This window comes from Chiloscyllium plagiosum, chromosome 50, assembly GCF_004010195.1.
Source record: "Chiloscyllium plagiosum isolate BGI_BamShark_2017 chromosome 50, ASM401019v2, whole genome shotgun sequence".
Lineage (NCBI taxonomy): Eukaryota > Metazoa > Chordata > Chondrichthyes > Orectolobiformes > Hemiscylliidae > Chiloscyllium > Chiloscyllium plagiosum.
Window position 1 is genome coordinate 1,249,186 of NC_057759.1, and position 20,228 is coordinate 1,269,413.

The 20,228-nt window shown below is 42.1% G+C and overlaps 1 long non-coding RNA gene across 1 annotated transcript in view; it reads right to left on the reverse strand.

The window, feature by feature from the left end:
- The window catches only part of LOC122544646, a 54,030-nt gene that overhangs the window by 16,882 nt on the left and 16,920 nt on the right, over positions 1-20,228 (reverse strand). The window lies entirely within an intron of this gene.

Genomic DNA, 20,228 nt, shown 5'->3' on the forward strand with positions numbered 1-20,228 from the left:
GCTCCATTCCTAGAGAGATGTGTTCAAAACAAGAGTCAAACACCACCGAGGAAACGGAAGTTTATATTTTTAAAACTATATTCTAAATGCATCCTACCCAGTTTCAATCAACTTGAATGAATTCTCATCCAAAATATACACTGCATTAAAATCTGTACATCGAACAGTACAGGACAGAAATGGGTCCTCCAGCCCACCATGTTGTGTCGAACATGCCGCCAAAATGCAATTAATCTCTCCTGCCTGGCCTTGGTCCATGACCCTCCATTTTTTACATATTCATTTGCTTACCTAAAAGTCCTTTCTATACTCTTATTGTAACTTCCTCCATCTCCACCCCAGGCAGTGTGTTTCACTGCTACCACTCTCTTTGTTTAAAAATAAAACTGCCCCTTATATCTCAGAGTCATAGAGATATACAGCATGGAAACAGACCCTTTGCTCCAACCAGTTCATGCCGACCAGCTATCCCAATCCAATCTAGTCCCACCTGCCAGCACCCGGCCCATATCCCTCCAAACCCTTCCTAATCATATACCCATCCAAACACCTCTTAAATATTCCAATTGTACCAGCCTCCACCACTTCCTCTGGCAGCTCATTCCATACCCGTACCACCCTCTGTGTGAAAAAGGTGTCCCTTAGGTCTCTTTTAAATCTTTCCCTCTTAAGTATACTCATACTTCCTTTATACTCTAAGGATTCACTCAATCTATCCTGTCTATACCTGACATATGGTTCCTTCTTTTTCTTAACCATACACTCAATTTCTTTCGTCATCCAGCATTCCCTATGCCTACCAGCCTTTCCTTTCACCCTGACAGAAATGTACTCTCTCTGGATTCTTGTTATCTCAGTTCTGAAGGCTTCCCATTTTCCAGCCGGCCCTTTACCTGCGAACATCTGCCTCCAATCAGCTTTCGAAAGTTCTTACCCAATACCATCAAAATTGGTCTTTCTCCAATTTAGAACTTCAACTTTTAGATCTCGTCTATCCTTTTCCATCACTATTTTAAATTGAATAGAATTATGGTCGCTAGCCCAAAGTGCTCCTCCACTGACACCTCAGTCAGCTGCCCTGCCTTATTTGCCAAGAGTAGGTCAAGTTTTGCACCTTCTCTAGTAGGTACATTCACATACTGAAACAGAAAATTGTCTTGTAAGCACTCAACAACTTGCTCTCCATCTAAACCCTTAACACTATGGCAGTCCCAGTCGATGTTTGAAAAGTTAAAATCCCCTACCATAACCACCCTATTATTCTTACAGATAGCTGAGATCTCCTTACATGTTTGTTTCTCAATTTCCCTCTGACTATTCGGGGGTCTATAATACAATCACAATAAACACCACTATAAACACTGGAGGAAACATCAAAAAAGTGCTTCGCAGGAGGCTCCCAAGCACTGATGATGTCGCCTAGCCAGGGGACGAAACGTTTGCAACAAAAACTTCCAGCTCGGCGAACAGAACCACAGCAACAATCACAATAAGGTGATTATCCCTTTCTTATTTCTCAGTTCCACCCAAATAACTTCCCTGGATGTATTTTCAGGAATATCCTCCCTCAGCACCACTGTAATGCTATCCCTTATCATAAATGCCACTACCCCTCCTCTCTTGCCGATCTTTCTATCCTTCCTGTAGCATTTGTATCCTGGAACATTAAGCTGCCAGTCCTGCCCATCCCTGAGCCATGTTTCAATAATTGCTATGATATCCCAGTCCCATGTTCCTAACCATGCTCTAATTTCATCTGCTTTCCCTGTTAGGCCCCTTGCTTTGAAGTAAATGCAGTTTAATTTATTAGTCCTAATTTGTCCCTGCTTGCCCTAAGTGTTTGACTCGCTTCTGTTCTCAACTGTACCAGTCTCAGACTTATCTCTTTCCTCACTACTTCCATGGTTCCCACCCCCCATTTTCTCCCCCCCCCCCGCCCATTTTACTAATTTAAATCCTCCCGAGCAGTTCTAGGAAATTTCCCTGCCAGTAAAGTAGTCCCCTTCCAATTTAGGTGTAATCCGATCTTCTTGTACAGGTCACTTCTACCCCAAAAGAGATTCCAATTATCCAAAAATGTGAATCCTTCCCCATACACCAGCTCCTCAGCCATGCATTCATCTGCTCTATCCTCCTATTCCTGCCCTCACTAGCTTGTAGCACTGGGAGTAACCTCCTTTCTAAATTTCTGCCTAACTCTCTGTAATTTCCCTTCAGAATCTCAACCTTTTCCCTTCCTATGTCGTTGGTTCCAATGTGGACAATGACCTCTTGCTGTCTCCTTTTCCCCTGTGAGAACATTCTGCACCCTCTCTGAGACATCCTTGATCCTGGCACCAGGGAACCAACACACCATTCTGCTTTATCGCTGCTGGCCACAGAAACGTCTGTCTGTACCTCGGACTACAGAATCCCCTCACACAATTGATCTCTGGAAGCCGATATACCCCTCGTTGCATTAGAGCCAGTCTCAGTATCAGAAACTTGGATTCTCAGGGGAACGTAGCATGAACAGCCATCACCCCCCTACACTTTCCAAAACATCATACCTGTCCAAAGGGAAATCAATGTGTACATGAAGAGGTACACATTCAGACAGATACCCAGAGGTTATTGGACACAGAGTGAGAAAGCTCTTATAAAGTGGTCTGGTTATAAACATGTGAACAATAAATTCAAAATACAGATGCAGAATATAACTTCCAATCAAAAACTATACCATTGAATAAATGTTGTGGAAATTAACCAAATTGCTTTCTATTATCGAGACTGACAATGGTAGAAAGAGTCTCACTTTCATTTTCAAGATATAGAATTTCTCCAGTGCAGAGAGAGGTAATTTGGCCCATCCTCCTGCAACAACTCTCCAAAGCGGATCCCACGCAGATGTAGACCCCACCCTATCCCCATAACTCCATATTTACCACAGTTAACCCACTAACACTGCACATCCTTGAAGACTACAGGACAATTTACAATGGCTAATCCAGCAACCCTGCACATCTTTGGACCATGCAAAGAAACTAGAAGACTCAGAGGAAACTCATGGAGACACGGGCGGAATGTGCAAACTGCACACAGATAATGAACCAAGGCTGGAATTGAATCTGTGACCCTAGCACCACTGTGTTACCATGCCGCCCTGACATGGATGGCAATAGATAAAATCTTATTCATGTTGAGCAACAGAGATTTGAAGTAAATAGAGCTCCTGCAGTTTCTGCAAGTGTCATGTTTAACAGAGACAAATGTGTAAGTACACTCACTTATTCACAGAACACAAACTGACAGGTACAGATACTTTCAGGTACAAATGCACTCATCCATACATATAGTTGAAGCTGTCAGGGATAGACTGATGGTTGCAGAAACTGTCAGGTACAGATTGAAATCTGCACTCAAACATTCACATTGCAGAAACTGACAGGTACATTTTGATAACACACCCACATTCCCAGAGCAGAATCTCACAGGTATATATTGATAACTATATTTTTACATTCACCTAGAACCTAATGAGGCAGATTGATAACTAAAATCACATTGACATAGCAAAAGCTGACAGGTAGAGACTGGTAATGACATTCTCATATTCACATAGCAGAATCTGACAGGGGCAGACAGATAATTGGACTGTCATCTTCACATCACAGAAACTGACAGGGAGAGATAGATAACTAGACAGTCATATTCAAATTACAGAAACTGATGGACAGATCAATAACTACACTTCCATATTCACAGATCAGAAACTGACAGGTACAAATGGATAGTCAAAGATGAGGACTGCAAATGCTGGAGATTAGAGTCGGGAGTGTGGTGCTGGAAAAGCGCAGCAGGTCAGGAAGCATCCAAGGAGCTGGAGAATCGATTTTTTCTTTAAAAGCCCTTCATCAGTACAGATGGATAACTACACCAATACATTCACATCGAAGAAACTGACAGGAAAAGAATGATAACTAAACTCATGTATTCCTGTCGCTGAAAGCAACAGGTACATTTCAATATGGACCCCCACATGTTCACTTCGCAGAAGATGGCAGGTTGACATTGATAACTACATTCACATTTTAACAATGCAGAAACTGACAGAGACGATTGATTAAGCTATCCCATTTACAGACTAGAAACTGTCATATTCACACAGTAGAAACCAACAGGTATAGGGTGAAAACTTCACACAAGTATGCACATAGCAGAATCTCACTGGGAGAGGGTGATACCTGTACTCACATATTCAAATAGCTACAGATTGATACATAGGCTCTTATTGTACGTATAAAATGGTTGGGTATATTCTCAGTGGAGTTTTGAAGAACAATGTATCACCTTTAGAGCAAAAATAAAAGATCTGAAGGGAGTTGACAGAGTTGATGCTGAGAGTATGTCACTGCTCATGAGAGAATCCCGAGTAAGGGACACAGTTTTGAACAGGAAGCCTTCTGTCTAAGAAAGCAATGCAGAACATTGTCCCCTTATTCTGTTCCACAGAAAGCAGTTAGCGTTGAGTTATCAGCTTAATTTATGCTAATGTAGCCATATATCTTTTTTTGATACATAAGGGAGTCTTTGGTTATGGGCACTAAACATCAAAATGAGATGAAGACCATAATTAAAGCCTTGGTGATCTGTTCTCAGGACAGAGTACACACAGACAGATAGAAATGTCACAGAATTCTCATGCTTCTTATGGTCTTCTGCTTTGAGATATTTAAAGTGACACAAGATTGAAATAAATTAATAACTACAGCATATACACTGTATCTGCAGCATCATTCACCATACATTTTATCTTTAACTTACTGGTATGTGTGTGCTCACAGATCACATACTGATCGATTCAGTTATACGTTACCCTGATGTATCAGGAATGGAGTGAAAAAAAAATTAACCATCCATTTCATCAGAAACTTTGAGATGTTGAGATATTTGCTCTCTGTCATACCAGTAATTGACAAACTGAGTAAATACAAGATTAGAAACAATAAACTGGCAGTCACAGAATAAAATACTGAGTCACTTGCAATAAATCGTTAGGATATAGTACAACTATTCATTAGCTGGAAACTGGCATAAACAATGTAACATCCGCAGTGACATTGCAGATATTGTCAGTAACAATGTACAAAGTATTATCCTTTATCAAAATGCTGCAGTTATAAATACAAACCCAACTTCAGTTTGCAGAAGCTGATATTCATAGGGTTTGGGAGTGGAAGGTAGTGAGTCCTACCTGAGTCTGTCCAAAGATGTACCTGGTACTTTCAAAATTGACACCAACAGAGTAAAGCAACAAGGTACACTTCAGAAGGTTTGAGTTACAGTCCAGTAACATACTGACATGTTAAGACTGTGAAATAGAGTTTACAAAAATACATCCCAGAAACAGATGGACACAGATTGGAGTCGACAGTGTGGCGCTGGAAAAGCACAGCAGGTCAGGCAGCATCCGAGGAGCAAGATAATCGATGTTTCAAGCATAAGCCCTTCATCTCGACGTTTTGGGCATAAGCCTCTGATCCCCAGTATTTGCATTTCTCACTTTCTCCTGGGGGCACAAATTGGAGGAATATTTCTAAGTGGCTGGCAAATAGTGTAACGTTTTGGTCCCCACACCTCAGGAAGGACATACTGGCACTGGAACGTGTCCAGCGGAGATTCACACGGATGATTCCTGGAATGGTTGGTCTAACATACGAGGAATGGCTCAGGATCCTGGGATTGCACTCATTGGAGTTTCGAAGATTGAGGGGAGACTTAATAGAAACTTACAAGATAATACATGGCTTGGAAAGGGTGGACGCTAGGAAATTGTTTCCATTAGGCGAGGAGACTTGGACCCGTGGACACAGCGTTAGAATTAGAGGGGGTCAATTCAGAACAGAAATGCGGAGACATTTCTTCAGCCAGAGAGTGGTGGGCCTGTGGAATTCATTGCCACAGAGTGCAGTGGAGGCCAGGACGCTAAATGTCTTCAAGGCAGAGATTGATAGGTTCTTGATGTCACAAGGAATTAAGGGCTACGGGGAGAATGCTGGTAAGTGGAGTTGAAATGCCCATCAGCCATGATTGAATGGCGGAGTGGACTCGATGGGCCGAATGGCCTTACTTCCACTCCTATGTCTTATGGTCTTATCGCTCACATCAGTGTTTGATGGTTACAGAATAAAACCGGTCTTGAAATAACATTGACTATTAGATGGAGGACCAAAGCCTCAGTGGACAGATATTGAGTTAATGCAAAATGTGTAAATTAGGACATGACAGATATAAAGTTAAAGTGACGCATATATATATATATAGCATGCTAACAGTTGCTGGTTAACAGGCATTCGCGTAAGACTGAGAAATGTTATAAATCCTTGCATGAAACTGCAAAACGCCTAATTGAAAAGTGCAGCAATGTGGTTCAGTTACACTGCACGTACTTTCAAAGCACACAGTTATCGATACGTCTCTGGGCCCACAGTTATCAGTCAAGGTCTCAGAAATATATTCATCCCACAGTCAAGACGTGACTCAACTCGTGATTCAAGAAAACTTTTTTCTTATCATTTCTCTTCAACTTCGTGCAATTGAGAACGAGTTGCATCAACCCCAAGTGTAGAAAACATTCACAGTCAGGTTCCAGTGGTTTGTGTAACTTGAAACAATTGTAATCGCAGTTTCGAATGGATGAGAGCTTTTTTTTTCTACATAGTGACAAGTTTTGTGTTAATTCCAGCCTATACAGGGGAACAGAAACAGACATGCGGAGCGAGAAACACATAATCACAACAATGAGCAAAAGGAAACTGAGGCCGAAACATCATTTTATTGCTCCTCGGATGCTGTCTGAACTGCTGTGCTTTTCCAGCACCACTAATCCAGAAATGTTCTTAATTGCTTTAGAGCATCCTGTTATCACTTGGTGAGAACAAATGTTTTTTATCTTCTGCACATCCTAGGTTCCCCCTTTTGTGGCTTGATGCCTCCCTGCCTGCCTTGTTTATTTTCTTGAGTTCTATAATTCAACATTACATTTAGTCTAAGTATTTAAGGACAAGTTTTAAGGCTTTCTCATTATACACACGCCCTTTAAATGTTATAATTGTACCAGGCTCCACCACTTCTCCATGTGCCTTATGATTTTATAAATTTCTATAAGGTCACTCTCCAGGGAAAACAGTTCCAGCCTGTTCAGCCTCTGCCTGCAGCTCAAATTCTCCAACCGGGATGAAGCACATTTACACGGAGTTTATGTGTGACTGAGAAGGACATCATTAATCCTTTACTGAATATTTAATTGTCATCTCGATATGTGACAACTAATGTGAATTTCAAACGGACAATCTATACAGGTAGCTCATGTGCTAATCTCGCAACATGTCCTTTCTATAACCCACAGGCAATACAACTCGATAAACTTCTGCCCATTTCTCATCTGCCTGAGTGTGATGTTTTCCATTTCCTCATTAAGACATCATTTTTAAGATAATAACAATTAGGGATACATTTGGATTCATTTGTGTATGCCTTTTGATACAATTGCTTTAAATTTTCATCTTTTTGCTGTAACTCAGTTAATTTACCTGAGCTACAGATGTCTGCTTTGTCATCTCTGTTCCTGGTTTGTCTCAACTATCTGATCAAACAGGGTCTCTGCTAATTTCCCTTCAACTTCCTTATCTGTACTCTTTGATCTTTCCTGTTTCAACTGGTGACTTTGTGACCTCGTTACCACACAGTCAGGAAACATCCCAGGATGTGTGTCCTGCAATAGTTCAGTTGCCTGAATTTCCATTGGCTCTTCAACCACAATCGGCACTCCCACCAGTGAATCAACAACATCATTAGCAAGGACAAATTGTATTCCTGGAGCTGAAAGTTTGTCCAGTACTCCTACCATGACTTCTCCCCTCTTCACGAGACACTGTAACCTCACTTCTTACAATTGAGCATTTCTTATTTCAATGAGAATTCCTGTCACTCATGCCTTTTCTGGCAATAGTCCTTTAGAGGTACATATATCCTCATCTTTTAGCATCACAGATTGAGAGGATCCTTATATCTCTGAATATTGTTCCCTCTTTACCTGCTGCTCCTGGCCTATGTGAGTAAACTTTACCTTCACGGTGTATGGTTTAAGAAGATCTGGCACTTCCTCCATAAACAACCTCCAACCAGCTTGTACATTCTGGTGCACCTTTCTAGTCTCCACAGTGCTCTCTGTTACCACTCCAACAAAATTCACTGGCTTATCCTGTTTTCCTACATCTGGTTTCTCAGTGCTTTTCCTAACCAGCTAATACTGATTCCATGGCCTACTTTATTAAAAACACCACAGCTTTTTCACATGTCTTTCCCCTTCAAGGGTTTCCTTTTTACCCTGTGGTAAATTATCCTTGTGATCTTCACAGAGATCTAATTTTTACTTTCCATGTGAGAATTTCTCTTATCCACAATTATTATCCCTCGTGGATTGATATTGATTTTGGCAGCCCAATTTTGATTGATTGATCAACTCAATCATCAGCCATTTCTGATGTCAGTCTTACTGTTTTAACTCTCTGCTCTTACATGTGAGTTCTCATTACTTCAGGAAGTGAATTTTTGAATTCCTGTCGAAGCGTCAATTACCAAAGTTCAAACTCCCTCTTTATTCCTTTCCTCTCTCTCCTTTTCTCTCTTCTCCCTCTCTTCTACTTTTAATCATAATTCAAACTGTTTCGATTCTGTTGCCCTTTCCTTGACTTCTGCCTCTAACTCGAGTTGTTTCATTATCAATTAAATGTTAGCCATCCCTAAAGATTCTGATGGCATTTCCAGCAAATTTAAATGGTGAGCTATGACTGTAATTATCCCCCTTTTCCTCATGGAAGGAGGCAGTTGAGCTCCAGCTTGTCTGTTAATTCCAGCAGCTTGGTATTAATCACTTTCTGCAAAAATCTGAAGCCACTTCTTCCACCCCAGAAAACTCTTGATGACTCAAAGAGCCATTGCTATCCCAAACACTGTTTCCTGATGAAGGGCTGATGCCCAAAACATGATTCTCCTACTCCCCAGATGCTGCCTGATCTGCTTGGTTTTCCAGTAACACACACTCATCACTGATCTCCAGCATCTGTAGTCCTCACTTTCTCCAAGCGCTGTTTAAACCAATCGAATTCCAACACCCGGAACAAAAGATGCTAAGACTTACCACTTGCTGCCTTCGAATCCAACAAATCAAATCCCAAATCAGAACTACAAAATAAATTCTGCAAACAGCCCCCAATCTGTTATGGAAAAGGCCAGATCCCCTCCAAACATTTCAAGAAAGTAACCCAGACCCTAACTTTGCTAATTGTTTTAAACGGATGTAACAAAGATATTCCAGGAGGGGTGCAGCTGGTCAAACCAGTAGTTTTAAACAAAACAGTTTGATTTACACATTTACAGAATGATACACAAACAAAAGAGAGCAGAATACTAAATAACTTAAAAATCTGAAAACTCAACAGATTATACCAACTTTATGATGGTGTTCCCAACATTTACAACAATCCCCATAAATACCCCTTGGCACAAAAGGTAAAGTCAAACGCAGGGTCTTACAGGAGAGATGTCAGAGAGAGAGTACCATCATGGACCTGCTTCTTTGGGTTCAGCAACCTTTTCAACTGCCTGACTGCTTTCAGTCAATAGCCAGACAGCCAAAAACCAAATCAAGCTAGAGAAAAGCTGAACTGGGAAAACTGGGCCACTCCCCTCTCATTGTACAAGTTCTTCTCAAAAATGTGGAAGCCTTTTGACTGAGGCATTACCTGTTAGCTATAATCAAAATGGCCCTAAAACCCATCCACTCCGACTTTTCGGTACTTGTGTCTTTTACAAGCTTGTTAAAGGAGCAGCAGCAGCATCAGCATCAGCATCACAGCAGACTGCTCCAAGAAGATGATACGAAAGTCGGAGGAGTTGTTGACAGTGAGGAAGCATGTGGCAGGTTACAGCAGGATATAGAGAAGCTGCAGAGCTGGGCAGAAAGGTGGCAGATGGAATTCAATGTAGCTAAGTGCGAGGTGATTCACTTTGGGAAGAATAACAAAAAGATGGGGTACTGGGCTAATGGTCGGATACTTGGTAGTGTGGATGAGCAGAGGGATCTTGGTGTCCATGTACACAGATCTCTGAAAGTTGCCACCCAGGTAAATAGTGCGGTGAGGAAGGCATATGGCGTACTGGCTTTTATTGGTAGAGGAATTGAGTTCCGGAGTCCTGAGGTCATGATGCAGTTGTATAAGACTCTGGTACGACCGCATCTGGAATATTGTGTGCAGTTTTGGTCGCCATACTATAGGAAGGATGTGGAGGCATTGGAACGGGTGCAGAGGAGGTTTACCAGGATGTTGCCTGGTATGGAAGAAAAATCGTATGAGGAAAGACTGAGGCACTTGGGGCTGTTTTCACTAGAGAAAAGAAGGTTTACGGGTGACTTGATTGAGGTGTACAAGATGATTAGCGGGTTAGATAGGGTTGACAGTGTGAACCTTTTCCCCCCGTATGGAGTCGGGTATTGGTTAGTGTAGTTTAGGTGGGCTTGGATCGGCGCAACATCGAGGGCCCTAGGGCCTGTACTGCGCTGTATTCTTCTATGTTCTATGTTCTATGTTCTAAGTAATATCCCAAGGGATACAGGGTCATGTGTTGAATTGGATCCAAAGTTGGCTCAGTCACAGGAAAGAAAGGATAATGGTCAATGGTGGCCCTTGTGAACGGAAAGCTGTTACAAGTGGTGCTCTGCATAGCTCAGTGTTGGGCCCTCTGCTGTTTGTTTTATCCATTAATGATTTGGAGTTGCGTATGTTGGGCAAATTTGTGAAATTTGCAGATGACACAAAAATTGGCCATGTCGTGGACAGTGTGGAGGATAGCTGTAAGCTCCAAAACTATACAGATGTTTTGGTGGAGTGGGCAGGATGGAGTTCAGCTCTGATAAGTGTCAGGGAATGCATTTTGGGAAGTCAGACGGTAGGTGGGAATCGACAATAAATTGGAATATACTGAGGGGGACAGGTGAAGTGAGAGATCTTAGTGTGCAAATGCTCAGGTCCCTAAAGATAGAAGGGGCTGTAAAGAAGGCACATGGAATGCTCTCCTTTATTGGCAGAGGGTTGAATACAAAAATAAGAAAATAACAATGAAACTGTGTGAGGCACTGGTGGCTACAACAGGAATATTGTGTGCAGTCGGATCACCACATTACAGGAAGGATGTCATTGTGTGGAGAGTGCAGAGGAGATTTACGAGAATGTTGCCGGGGCTGGTGAATTGTAGCTATCAGGAGAGATTGGAGAGATTAGGGTTGTATTCCTTGGAACAGTGGTGCCATGATTAAGGAATACAGGGCGACATTCATATCCGTGGGTCCAGTTATCGTGGTTTCACTTAACCGTGGTTTACAATGGTCAGAGTATATAAAAGGGAATGTTTCAGAACCAGGGGAACAGGAGACTGCCGTGAAGGTGTATTTCCCATTTAAATTAATGGTTTTGCACCTATTTGCAGTTTTGTGTTTCTGCTGTAGGTCCTGGAAGATATACCCCATGGGTACTGGGGTCTACAGTACTAAATAGTCAGCTACCTGATGAAGAAGCAGCAGTCTGAAATTGTGCACTTCCATATAAACCTGTTGAACTATAACCTGGTGTTGTGTGATTTTTAACTAACTAGTGAGAGGGAGACATTAGACAGGAGGAACCTGTTTCCTTTAGCAGAGAGTTCAAAAACCAGGGATCACAGATTCAAATTAAGTGGCTGTAGGATTGAATTTATGAGGAAAAATGTTTTTTTTATGCAGAGAGTGGTGGGTATCTGGAATTCGCTGCCTGATTTAGTGGTGCAGGCAGGGACCTTACATATTTTTAGACAAAAATTCCCTGGAACTGCACCTCAAGTGTTGTAAACTGCAAGTTTACAGGCTCTGGCAGGAAGGTGGGATGAGAAAGGGCATGTAGGCATGGACAAGATGGGCTGAATGCCGCACCCCCCCCCACCTGTATTATTTTTATGATTCTCCAGTTATCAATGAGACCAGACCAGTCAATGCTGTGTGAATATGTAAATAGATTTACCATATACCAAAAGTTACAGTTTGATAACTACACCCACACATTCACCAAGCAGGAACAGACAGGTATAGATCAATAAGTAAACTCACATACTAACTTGCATCAGGTGGCCCCATTCATGGAGCTGTATGGGTGTTGTTTAGTTTCGGAATCTCACTCATCTGGTATTAGAATTTTAAGAACAAATGGACAAGGAGCAGCTCAGAGCAGGAGTGGAATCAGACCCGTGGTTCTGTTTAAATTGCTGGTTTTAAACAAAAAAATCCTCGTGGTGATTAACTAAATGTTACATTGATGTTGCCAGTCACAACTGATGTTGATTTACAGGAGGTATCTCTTCTGTCTTCCTCCAGGCAAGTACTCAAAGGACCAAGACAATGTAATATTCCCTCGGTACAGAGCCAAATGTGAACAGCTGCTTCGAACAAACAGCAGGTATGTTACTGCTGTCAGAGCGAAGAACATCCTTTCAATAGACAATAGGTGCAGGAGTAGGCCATTCTGCCCTTCGAGCCAGCACCACGATTCATTATGATCATGGCTGGTCATCCTCAATCAGTATCCTGTTCCTGCCTTATCCCCATAACCCATGATTCCACTATCCTTAAGAGCTCTATCCAACTCTTTCTTGAAAGTATCCAGAGACTTGGCCTCCACAGCCTTCTGGGGCAGAGGATTCCATACACCCACCACTCTCTGGGTGAAGAAGTTTCTCCTCAACTCTGTTCTAAGTGGACTACCCCTTATTTTTATACTGTGTCCTCTGGTTCGGGACTCACCCATCAGCGGAAACATGCTCCCTGCCTCCAGTGGGACCAATCCTTTAATAATCTTATACGTTTCGATCAGATCCCCTCTCAGTCTTCTAAACTCAAGTGTATACAAGCCCAGTCATATAGTTATAGAGATGTACAGCATGGAAACAGACCCATCGGTCCAATCCGTCCATGCCAACCAGATATCCCAACCCAATCTAGTCCCACCTGCCAGCATCTGGCCCATATCCCTCCAAACCCTTCCTATTCATATACCCATCCAAATGCCTCTTAAATGTTGCAATTGTACTAGCCTCCACCACTTCCTCTGGCAGCTCATTCCATACCCGTACCACCATCTGCGTGAAAAAGTTGCCCCTTAGGTCTCTTTTATATCTTTTCCCTCTCACCCTAAACCTATGCCCTCTAGTTCTGGACTCCCAGACCCCAGGGAAAATACTTTGCCTATTTATCCTATCCATGCCCCTCATAATTTTGTAAACCTCTATAAGATCACCCCTCAGCCTCCGACGCTCTAGGGAAAACAGCCCCAGCCTGTTCAGCCTCTCCCTATAACACAGATCCTCCAACCCTGACAACATCCTTGTAAATCTTTTCTGAACCCTTTCAAGTTTCACAGCATTTTTCCGATAGGAGGAAGACCAGAATTGCATGCAATATTCCAACAGTGGCCTAACCAATGTCCTGTACAGCCGCAACATGACCTCCCAACTCCTGTATACAATACTCTGACCAATAAAGAAAAGCATACCAAACGCCTTCTTCACTATCCTATCTACCTGCAACTCCACTTTCAGGAGCTATGAACCTGCACTCCATGGTCACTTTGTTCAGCAACACGCCCTAGGACCTTACCATTAAGTGTATAAGTCTGCTAAGATTTGCTTTCCCAAAATGCAGCACCTTGCATTTATCTGAATTAAACTCCATCTGCCACTTCTCAGCCCATTGGCCCATCTGGTCCAGATCCTGTTGTAATCTGAGGTAACCCTCTTCGCTGTCCATTACACCTCCAATTTTGGTGTCATTTGCAAACTTGCTAACTGTATCTCTTATGCTCACATCCAAATCATTTATGTAAATGACAAAAGGTAGAGGGCCCAGCACCGATCCTTGTGGCACTCCACTGGTCACAGGCCTCCAGTCTGAAAACCAACCCTCCACCACCACCCTCTGTCTTCTACCTTTGAGCCAGTTCTGTATCCAAATGGCTAGTTCTCCCTGTATTCCACGAGATCTAACCTTGCTAAGCAGTCCTCATGGGGAACCTTGTAAAACGCCTTACTGAAGTCCATATAAATCACATCTACTGCTCTGCCCTCATCGCTCCAATCTTTCAGCGTAAGATAGTCTAGCCATTCCAGGAATTGACCTTGTGAACCTACGCTGCATTCCCTCAATAGCCAGAATGTCTTTTCTTCAAAGTTGGAGACCAAAATTGCACACAATATTCCAGGTGCGGTCTCACCAGGGCCCTGTACAGGTGCAGAAGGACCTCTTTGCTTCTGTACTCTATTCTTCTTGTTATGAAGGCCAGCATGCTATTAGCAATCTTCACTGCCTGCTGTAACTGCATGCTTGCTTTCATTGACTGATGTACAAGAACATCTAGATCTCGTTGTACTGCCCCTTTCCCTAACTTGACTCCATTTAGGTAGTAATCTCCCTTCCTGTTCTTGCCACCAAAGTGGATAACCACACATTTATCCACATTAAACTGCATCGGCCATGCATCCGTCCACTCACCTAGCCTGTCCAGGTCACCCTGAATTCTCCTAACATCTTCTTCACATTTCACCCTGCCACCCAGCTTTGTGTCATCAGCAAATTTGCTAATATTACTTTTAATACCTTCATCTATATCATTAATGTACATTGAAAAAGCTGCGGTTCCAGCACTGATCCCTTCGGCACACCACTGGTCACCGCCTGCCATTCTGAAAGGGAGCCGTTTATCACTACTCTTGGTTTCCTGTCAGCCAACCAATTTTCAATCCATGTCAGTATTTTGCCCCTAATACCATGTGCCCTAATTTTGCTCATTAACCTCCTATGTGGGACTTCATCAAAGGCTTTCTGAAAGTCCAGGTATACTACAGCCACTGGATCTCCCTTGTCCATCTTCAGAGTTACATCCTCAAAAAATTCCATAAGATTATTCAAGCAAGATTTCCCCTTCATAAATCCAGGCTGACTCTGACCTATCCTGTCACTGTGTCATAATTTCGTCCTTTATAATTGACTCCAGCATTTTTCCCACCACTGAGGTCAGACTAACTGGTCTATAATTCTCTGTTTTCTCTCTCCCTCCTTTCTTAAAAAGTGGGACAACATTAGCCACCCTCCAATCCACAGGAACTCATCCTGAATCTATAGAACATTGGAAAATGATCACCAATCCCTCCACGATTTCCAGAGCCTTCTCCTTCAGTATCCTGGGATGCAGACCATCAGGTCCCGGGGACTTATCAGCCTTCAGACCTAACAGTCTCTCCAACACCATTTCCTGCCTAATATAAATTCCCTTCAGTTCAGGTGCTTCATCCACTATTACATCTGGGAGATTGCTTGTGTTTTCCCCAGTGAAGACAGATCTAAAGTACCAATTCAACTCTTCTGCCATTTCTTTGTTCCCTATAATAAATACACCTGTTTCTGTCTTCAAGGGCCCAATTTTAGTCTTAACCAATTGTTTTCTTTTCACATACCTAGAAAAGCCTTTACTATCCTCCTTTATATTTTTGGCCAGTTTACCTTCGTACCTTATTTTTTCTTTGAGAATTACCTTTTTAGTTATCCTCTGTTGTTCTTTAAAAGCTTCCCAGTCCTTCAATTTCCCACTCAGCTTTGCTATGTTATACTTTTTCCCTTTTGTCTTTACATGGTCCTTAACTTCCCTCGTCAGCCACGGCCACCCCTGCCTCCACTTCGGATCTTTCTTCCTTTTTGGAATGAACTGATCCTGCACCTTCTGCATTATACTCAGAAATATCTGACATTGTTGTTCCACTGCCGTCCTTGCTAGGGTATTGCACCATTGAACTTTGGCCAGCTCCTCCCTCATAGCTCCATAGTTCCCCTTATTCAACTGAAATATTGTCACTTCCGATTCTACCCTCTCCCTTTCAAACTGCAGATTAAAGCTTATTGTATTGTGGTCACTACCTCCTAATGGCTCCTTTACTTCGAGGTCCCTAATCAAATCCAGTTCATTGCACAACAGCAGATCTAGAATTGCTTTCTCCCTGCTAGGCTCCAGCACAAGTTGTTCTAAGAATCCATCTTGGAGGCACTCCACAAACTCCCTTTCTTGGAGTCCAGTACCATCCTGATTCTCCCAGTCTACCTGCATGTTGAAATCCCCCATAACAACTGTAGTGATATCTTTGCGACAAGCTAATTTCAGCTCCTTATTCAACTTACACACTACATCCAGGCTACTGTTTGGGGGCCTGTAGATAATTCGCATTAGGGTCTTTCTACCCTTAGAATTTCTCAGCTCTATCTATACTGACTCTATATCCCCTGATTCTAGGTCCCCCGCGCAAGGGACTGAACAGGGCCACACCACCACCTCTGCCAGTCAGTCTCTCCTTACGATAGCACGTATAGCCTTGAATATTCATTTCCCAGGCACCTGACCCACGTCTCAGTTATCCCCACAACATCGGAACTGCCAATTTCCAAATGAGCCTCAAGCTCATCCATCTTATTTTTAATGCTTCGTGCATTCATATATAATATTTTTAATTTGTTACTCCCCTCACCCTTCCTATCAATCCTATTTCACTTGACCTTACGGCATGATCCTTTTCTGAGTTTTCTGCTCCATTGATTCCGTTGTCTTTCTTGACTTCTCTTGTTCTAACTTTTCCTTTAACTTCCTTCTTAAACTTTCAGTTTGTCCCCTCCCCCCGCTATTTAGTTTAAATGCAGCTGTGTTGCAGTGGCAAACCTACCTGCCAGAATGCTGGTCCCCCACCTATTAAGGTTCAACCTGTCCCTCTCGTATAATTTATCCTTACCGCTAAACATACCCCAGTGATCCAAGAATTTAAATCCTTATCCTTGCTTCCTGCACCAGTTCCCCAGCCACACATTCAAATCCATTATCTCCCTGTTCCTGTCCCCTCCAGCCCGAGGAACTGGAAGCAAACCGGAGATAACCACCCTGGATGTCCTGCTTTTCAGCCTTCTTCCGAGTTCTCCGAAGTCCTGCTGTAGAATGTCTCTCCTCTTCTTTCCAGTCACAGAGTGGATTGAGTCAGGTTCATATTGAGCTCCATTTCCAGGGAGATATGTTCAAACCAAGAGTCAAACAACACCACCAAGGAAATAGAAGTTTATATTTTTTTTTATCTATATTCTCAATGCATGCTACCCAGTTCCAATCAACATGAGTGAATCCTCATCCGAAATATACATTGCATTAAATCTGAACATAGAACGGTACAGCACAGGAATGGGTCCTTCAGCCCACGATGTTGTGCCGAACATGGCGCCGAATGAAATTTAATCCCTTCTGCCTGCCCATGGTCCATATCCCTCCATTTCTTGCATATTAATTTGCTTTTTTAAAAGTCCCTTCAATACCTTTATCGTGGCTGACTCCATCATCACCCCTTGCAGTGCATGCCACTCCTACCATTCACTACATTAAAAAAAAACTACACCTTAGGTCTCCTTTGAACTTTCCCCCTTATATGCATGCCTTTTAGTTTTAGACATTTCAACTCTTGGAAAAAGATTCTGACCATCAGCTTTAACCATGCATCTTATAATTTTATAGACTTCTGGATATAGGTTTGCTCGCTGAGCTGGAAGGTTTGTTTTCAGACATTTTGTCACCATACTAGGTAACATCATCAGTGAGCCTCAGGATGAAGCACTGGTGGTAGTTATGTGTTTAGATTTCCTTGGGTTGGTGATGTCATTTAGTGTCTGTTTTCTCTGGGGTGGTAAATGGAATTCAAGTCAACGTGTTTGTTTTTAGAGTTCCGTTTGGAATACCATGCTTCTCTGTTTGGCCTTTCTTAGGATGGATGTGTTGTCCTAATTGAAGTGGTGTCCTTCTTCATCTGTATAAGGATACTAGTGAGAGTGGATCATGTCATTTTGTGGCTAGTTGATGTTAATGTATCCCAGTGCCTACTTTTCTGCCTGTTTGTCCAAATAGAAAGCGGGCCATTACCACCAGTGCTTCATCTGGACGTTCACTGACGATGGTATCTAGTATGGTGACAAAACATCTGAAAAAGAACCATCCAGCTCAGCGAGCAAAGCTAGATCTAGAACCTCAACCTGAGCTACAACTCTTCTCAAAATGTTATAGACTTTTATTAAGTCTGCCCTCAGTCTCTGCTGCTCAGAAGAAAACTATTTGGGTTTTTCTAGCTTCTCTTTATAGCTCATACCAGCTAGACAACATTCTGGCAAACTTCTTCTGCACCCTCTCTAAATCCTCCACGTCCTTCCTGTAATGTGCTGACCACAACTGAAAAATCACGCAACACCAGATTATAGTCCAGCAGGTTCATTTGGAAGTACTAGCTTTCAGATCGCTGCTCCTTCATCAGGTAGCCGTGAAACAGGATCATGAGACATAGAATCTATCATAAAAGATTATAGTGTCATGCAACTGAAATGATATTTTGAAGAAACCTAGATTGCTGTTCAGTGTTTCATCTTTTAGAATGGGTTGCAGGTTTCGGTTCATTAATATGTACATCCCAAAACTTCTTTTAAGTCACATTCCAAAGATGACTTCAGATTTTATTTAAAAAAGGGTGACATCTCAACTCAAACAATGTATTAAAGGTGTGAGGTTAGAGTCTGTCTGTATCCCAATCTTGAGTCAGACTGGTTCTATTGCCAAAGTAGGAATATATAAAATATTACATGGATTGACTGCCTGCAGATTGTGCTCTTTTTGAGCAACATAGAATGTATCCGCAAATATAATTCTGCAAATGCAAATTCACCCCAGAGACTTGCATATGTGTGTGCGTGCGTAAGAGAGAGGGAGCAGAGTATATGCTTGGTAAAGTGTGTGTATGAGTGTGATAGAGTATAAGCCTGTGAGAGGGTGTGTGCATGGGGATGTGCATGTATGAGGGAAAGCATGTGGATGAGAGAGGGTCTGCATGAGTGTGAGTGTGTAGTGTGACAGGAACCCAAGGTCCCGATTGAGGTTGTCCTCACAGGTTTTGAATTTTAGTCAGGATACTTTTAACGTAACAATCGAGGTGAACAAATAGATGATGCTGTTAGTTTGTAGTTATATGTGAGGTAGATAGTGAGCACATTGAAGGAAACATTTCATCTATCAGTAACTGAGAAGGACAGAATTAATCTTTTGACACAAAACTCTAATTATGGCCCAAGGAAAGTCAACCAATAAGGCAAGCACGCCATACGCTGCCTTCTAGATACCACCCTATCTACTTGCATGGCCACTTTCAGGGAGCTATAGACTTGAACCCCAATGTTGTTCAGAGTACAGCCATTAACTGTATACCTTTCCTTAACAATTGATCTCCCAAAGTCCAGCATCTTACACCTGCTGAATTAAACTCAATCTGTCATTTCTCCACCCATATCTGAAAGTGATCTATATCCTGCTGTATCCTTTGACAAACTTCTACCCTCCCCACAAGTTCACCAATCTTTATATTGTCTGCATTTAGTAACGATAATTTTAATGTTACAATCAAGGTGAATAAATAGCTGATGCAATTACTTTGAGCAACCATATGTAAAGTACATATTGAGCCCAAATTGAATTGAAGGATACATTTCAGCTATCAGTAATTGTGAAGGACAATTAATCTTTTGTCACTTACATAGACACAGCAATCAAATAATATGAATTCCAAATGCATAATCTGTGTCAAAGTCTAACATAGAATGATTAATGTGTAGGTACGTAACCAAATGTTTTCCCCCACCCCCCTCCCCAAACCACACACACACACAATCTCTCTGACTCTCTCTCTGACTTACGATGAGTTTCAAAAACATACACCATCCTGATACACAGTACAATATCTAACAGCCGTACAGTTCCATTGACATTGCAAGTAACACAAAATGTTATGTTCAAAATGATTTCTACCCACAGATCCTTTGTCAGAGAGGCCTATGGCACAGAATCAGGCCCTTTGAAACTTTTGAGTCTTCACTGATCAGAAACAACCACCTAACAATTTTCATCCTGATCAGCCAGCATCTATTTGCATAAATGGATCATGGTAGCAGAGGAGCTTATCATCCCCATCTTTCTCACAACATCATTCTGCATTTCTTCATATTGCAGTAGAAGACTTTGTTTTGTCTGTTTCAGTCCATCCAGAAACTTTTTTTT